The 6,346-nt window shown below is 36.8% G+C and overlaps 1 pseudogene; it reads right to left on the reverse strand.

The window, feature by feature from the left end:
- Positions 1 to 1,110: 1,110 nt before the first annotated feature.
- On the reverse strand, positions 1,111 to 4,344 carry LOC147380631 (pentatricopeptide repeat-containing protein At1g20230 pseudogene; annotated as a pseudogene).
- Between the last annotated feature and the right edge of the window lie 2,002 nt (positions 4,345 to 6,346).

Raw genomic sequence — 6,346 nt, forward strand, 5'->3', positions numbered from 1 at the left:
GAACAAGAACCTACAACTTCAAAGAGCTTTTAACCTTAAATAAAGAGAGCTTCTATTGGCACCCCAACTTCTATTTATTATATCCCAATTTCTTAAATTATTTATCACACCCAAATTAAAGATTTAAACAAATCATCAAACAGAACAAAGGTAAAACTAGGGGTGTAACTTGGTTTGCTTTGAAGCCAATTCGAACCAAATCAACATAGGGCAATTCCAGTAAATATGAATCAGAATCGAACCAAAATGACAATTAACCAAATCAACTCAAACAAGACTAAGGTCAGTTTGGTTTGATTCAGATCTATTGATTGCCAATATTCTATAAACATGTTTGGGAGTAACATATTTTTAATTGAAATTTATATAATAATAATAATAATACACATTAAACATTAACCTATCCATAAAAAAGTCATAAATCTATGTCCAAACTCATAAAATAATTTATAATAAATTAGTATATATTTATTTATTATATGAGGACTCGGTTTTCAGTTTGGTTCGGTTCCATACAAGCCTTGGATCGAGAAATGAACTGAATTGACTAGTTCTCCATTTTCTTAACCCAAAAGTGAACCGCAACTTGTTCCAAACCAAACAAAACTAGCCCAAACCTATTGGTTTGGTTTTGAATTAGACCAAGTTGCATCCCTGTGTAAAACTGAGTTCTCCGATGATACAAACAAGGCAATGTAAATATGGTGATCCCTTAATATATATATATATATATATATTTTTTTTTTTTTTTTGAGTAACAAAGATACCCTTTATTTATAAACCATGTTACACATTAGAGAAACCATCCCCAGATGTAGAAACTATCGATTTATGATCATACCAAACATTTCCTAAAAACTCTCATATTTTTCTCGAAAATGACCAAAATGCCTTTATTAGGGACTCAAGCCCATTTCCATATCGAAATACTTATTTTTAGTATATATAAAAAAAGGTGAAAAATTAAATTCAGGATACTTGAAAACCCTAGGCACTGAGTTCTTTTTGTTATATAAATAATTACTTTGACAACGATTTTTTTGTTATAATCTTTGGTAGTTTTGTGAATTCAAATGCATGTTATTATAGTAGATGCTAAGATAATAATATTCGTGAAACAATTTGGTTTCATGTCAGTTTTCTCAATAACTTAACGTATTTTCTTACTTAAAAAGACAATTAATGGAGTAAGTCAAGAAAGTACATATCACTTTTATAGTGTTAGTAGATGATAGATTTTTCCTACCCAAATATATTTTCTTTACCAATAATCACCACAAGAGCACACTCCATCAACAAAATGGTGAAACCGGTAACAATCTCTCATTATGATCTCTCTATCTGCAACTTTGGATATGAACTTAGTCGCCGAGTGGCAATCCCCACATACCCTCAAGTTCTTAATGATCCTCAAAGGGGTTCCACTTGGTGTGCTGATCAAGCCGAAAGCTAAGGCCAGCTTCTCACTATGTCCACAGAGGTTGAACTCCTTCTCGTCTTCCTCTACATCCTGCAACACAAAGTTCGTGTCCGGAACATATCCAATCTCCTTAATCTCTTTAAACAAGCTTTCCATCTTTGCAGATATCTCATCCATCAATGGGTGTGAAGTGTCCCCAACGATGAAGCTATGGACTCTACATTTCACTTCTATCCAACTACAGCCCGGAGGCTTTGTCACCCCTCTTTCCTTCATCAAACGTCTTGTTCTTGCTGCATCTTCCCATCTTCCGACCGCTGAGTAGATGTTCGCTAAGAGTATATAGTTTCCGGAATTCTGAGGCTCAAGTTCAAAAAGAAACCCAGCGGCATACTCTGCAAGCTCGGGGTTACAATGGATCCTACAAGCACCCAACAATGAACCCCATATAGCTGCATTGGGTTCAAATGGCATCTCTTCGAGAAATTTCATGGCTTCATCAAACTGACCGGCGCGTGAAAGTAAATCTACCATACAAGAATATTGCTCTACGGCAGGATCCATAGAACATTCTGATTTCATCAACTTGAAGTACTCCCAACCTTCATCAATCAATCCTGAGTGACTACATGCAGACAAAAGATTCGTGAAGGTGATATGGTTTGGTTTTAGTCCCGTGCACCACAAACGGCGGAAGAGATTCACGGCATCCATCCCAAAACCATGCATCCCATACCCTGCAATCATTGTGTTCCAGGAAACTATGTCTTTTTCGGGAATCAAATCAAATACTCTTCGTGCTTTTTTGATAGACCCACACCGTCCGTACATGTCAATAAGGGCATTACATATGAAGCTACATGTATCAAGCCCACGCCTGATAATAAACTGGTGAATCTCTTTACCTGGTCGCAATGCAGCTGATCTTGCACAAGCAGGGAGGACTGAAACCATCGTGACCATGTTGGGTTTCACATTATTTATGTTCATGTCTCTCAACAAGTTCAAGGCACCAACACCAAGTCCACTCTGGGCACACGCAGAAATAATAGAATTCCAAATAACAACATCTCTTGTGGAAAGCTCATTGAACACAAAGCATGCTAGTTCCAAGCGATCACATCCTGAATACATTGATATAAGAGCGCTTCCTACACCTGTAGACAACTCAATTTGGTTTCTTGTAACGAAACCGTGAATTTGCTTCCCTAATTTTAGATCCTTCACCAAAGCACAAGCCGCAAGTGCACCGGATATTGTAATTGTATTAGGCTTTATACTAGTTTCACGCATTCTATAAAAGAATTCAAGAGCCGTCTTCCCCTCTCCGCTCTGGGTATAACCTGTGATCAGTCCGTTCCATGTAACAATGTCGGGGTTGACTCCCAATGACTTCATCTCATTGAGAAGTTCAACTGCTTCATCACGATGACCCGTCAATGCATAACCGGCAAGCATGGCATTCCATGATACCAAATCCTTTTGTTTGATTAAATCGAAATTTTGGCGTGCAACGTCCACTGTTTGACATTTGGAATAAAAGTCTACTAATGAGTTGCCAACAATCACATCTGAATGTAATCCTTCCCTTTTTATACAATACCCATGGATCTCCTTGCCATGTTGAAGCAAAGTCAAGTTTGTACAAGCCGAAAGGATACTTGAAATGGTAACAGAGTTTGGTTTCACTCCTTCAATTACCATCTGTTTGAAAACCTGCAATGCACGATATGAACAACCACTTTGTTCATTCCCTGTTATTAATGCAGTCCAAGACACCACATTCGGCTTAAATTCTTCTGAATGACGCATCTCCAAGAAAAAATTGGAAGCCTCATTGACCTGCCCATTTTGGGCATACCCCGCAATGATTGAATTCCATGTCACACGATCAGGTCTTACACCAGCGAGCTTCATGTCCTCAAAATACTTTAAAGCCTTCTTGAAATCCCCCTTTGACGCGTAACCTGAAACCATCATGTTCCAAGTCACAACATCCTTAAATTCCATCTCCTCGAACAACCGCCTTGCAGAGTCCATCTTCCCACACTTTATAAACATATCGAGAAGTGATTTTTTCACGAAAGGATTCCCAACAAATCCAATACTCAACATGTAATCATAAACATCCTTCCCTACCCGATAATTCTTCAACTCAGAACACGCTTTGAAAACCTTTGGAAAGATAAAGTGATCGGGCCGAACTCCCTCATCAACCATTAAATAGAACAACCTAATCGTCTCTTCATAATCACCTAACCCATAGTATAATCCTATAATTGAAGTCCAGCTGAAAACATTTCTTTCCGACATTTTATCAAATAATAGATGAGCATCATTAATACGGCCAAACTTACAGTAGAACTCAAGAAGTTGACTGCTAAGAAATGCACACAATGCAACTCCAGAAACAATCAAATGGGCGTGAACTTGAAAGCCCAATTCTAAATTATCAAACTTTCGACAGCTTTGGAAGATTAAAGCGTAAGTTTCGGAACACTCATCGGGGTTTGTTAAGTCCATGGATTGAAGCAAAATAGCAGCATTAGCCAACATCCCATTATTTCTAGGAACTAAACTAAGTTCTGAGAAATACCCATTATTGGTTTCATGAGTTATTGCCATTCTTGGAATATTTTTGGAGTCTGTAAGAGTAGAAGCTAACATTCGCCATTTTTGGCTTGGAGAAAGAAACAAAGAAGCGGTGTTGGGGAAGCTTACCTTGATGGGAGTGTCTAGATTGGTATGGAGAGTAAATGGGGTTGCAGAGATTGCCATTTTTTTATTGTTTGAGAATTCAGAATCTCCTGTGAAATGAAAAAAAAAAAAATTCACCAATTAGGAGGGTTTGTAGGCGTAGATATCCAACAATGGTGTTTGGAAGTTGGAAAAGAAGAAGATATTTGAGTTCATTTGTTTTGTTGTTCTATATTGGCTCTAATTGTGGTAACTGGTAAGTAGACAACCCCTATCCGACCAAAATGCTAACCTTGTGCCACGTGTTCCTGAAAATACTGGATACCTATGATAAGAGAGCTGCTGTTATTGGCACCCAACTTTTTTACTTATTGCACCCCAATTAAAGATAAAGAAAATAAGTAAATGATTTAGAATAAGTAAAAAAGTTGGGGCCCTGATAGAAACTCTCTCGTTTTTCCCTAGATTTTTTGGGTTTAAACGAGTGTTGTAATGTTTTGTAATGTTGAGATGATAATTTAAGCCAAACTTACGTAATTTTTGAGTGGAGTGGTTTAATTTTCAATTGAAGTGTGATAAATAATTTAAGAAATTGGGGCGTAATAAGTAAAATTTGGGATGCCAATAGCAACTCTCTATAATAATTATAAATATGAAATTTTTGAGTCCAAAGATCTTAACTACTTGAATTTGGAGTCGCCGCCATTGTTTTTTAAGAAAATGGTGTGAATGAGTACTTGAAAAATAGTTTCAAAAAATCATTTTTTGTTGGTGACTCTTGTACGAATAAGGAACATTGATCTACCTAAAATCTAGGTAAATGAATCCATGTTAGGGAATATGGAAGGTCTTACACACCATATTCCTTCCACCATTGGTGGTAATCTTTGGTTTGGTCGTTTTTCGAAAAATAAAAAATAAAAGTTGGAAAAAATCGATTTGTGCCCTCGAGTGAGAGGGACTTCGATTTTAGCTTAAACCAAACAAGCTTTCCTTATTAAGGAAATGACCCTATCATGTTCCATGTGTTTGGACATTTTTGAAAAATTTTAAACTCTTTGGTCAAGGGTCCATTTTCATAAGAAAAAGGGTCCAAGGCCTTAGTTTCAAAATTCATTTTTGTTTGTAGTGACTCTCGTACGGATAAGGGTATTGGTCCACTTAAGATTTAGGATAGGGGGCCCATGTTAAGGAATAAGGAAGGTGTTAGGCACCCTATTCCCTCCACCATTGGTAGTAATATCTAATTTGATCATTTTTAGAAAATGAAAATAAAGGTTGGGAAAAATCGATTTGTGTTTTTGAATGAGAGGGGCTTTGATTTCGACTTAAACCAAAGAGGGTTTCATTATTGAGAAAGGGGGCCATCATGGTCCATACTCTTGAATTTTTTTGAAAAATGTAGACTCTTTAATCAAGGGCTCATTTCCATAAGAAAAGGGCCCAAGGCCTTAGTCTCAAAACATTTCATGGTGCGTGCAAAAATGTAGGAATTTTTAAGAAATACTTTTTTGAAAAGGGGTTTCAACCCTTACCCTTTCAACTAAGCCGAAGCCTAATTCATTGAAAATAGGGGAGGGTATCCATTATATCTTAGGGTTATTCTAAAAAAAAGAGGAGAAGTAGAAGAGGGAAAGTATGGAGGGAAGAGAAGGGGGAAATTATCTTTTTTTATTGTCCTCACTCTATCTTCTTCTTCTTTTTCTTTGAGTTTCTTACAGGTCTTCAAGATGTGAACTTCTTTGACTTTACACTTTTGAACTTTGAAGGTGAAAATAAAAGGGTTTTGGTATATAAATTAAGGTTGTATATGAAATTCACTTTAGAAAATTGAGTAAGGATTTAGACGAATTGAGAGAGAGTTAGGAGGCGAGAGAATTTTTAGAGTAAAGAGAAAGCTAAGAGAGTTGAAGCTTGATAAGAGGATTCAAGTCTTGGAAAGTTTGTGAGATAATGGGAGAGGGGGTTTATAGGATTTTGAAGGTGACTTTTAGGGGTAGAGTGGAGTGAAAATATAAAAAAGGTGAAAAATGGCATAAGGTTTATGGGTGAGGTGTGAGTAGGTTTTTTTTTATCCAAATGGGTTGGATTTTTCAACCTATTTTGGTTGAGTGTTAGGTGTGATTAAGGGGAGTGGGTTTTGATTAGAAGAATTGTAGTGTAAGGGAGTGGTTGTTGATATTTTTGAGAGGGTGAAAAGGATGATGAAAAGTGTTAAAAAGGTGTGTG

This window comes from Akebia trifoliata, unplaced genomic scaffold (genome assembly GCF_017979445.1).
Source record: "Akebia trifoliata isolate Shusen 1 unplaced genomic scaffold, ASM1797944v1 Contig01185, whole genome shotgun sequence".
In the NCBI taxonomy this organism is placed as follows: Eukaryota; Viridiplantae; Streptophyta; class Magnoliopsida; order Ranunculales; family Lardizabalaceae; genus Akebia; species Akebia trifoliata.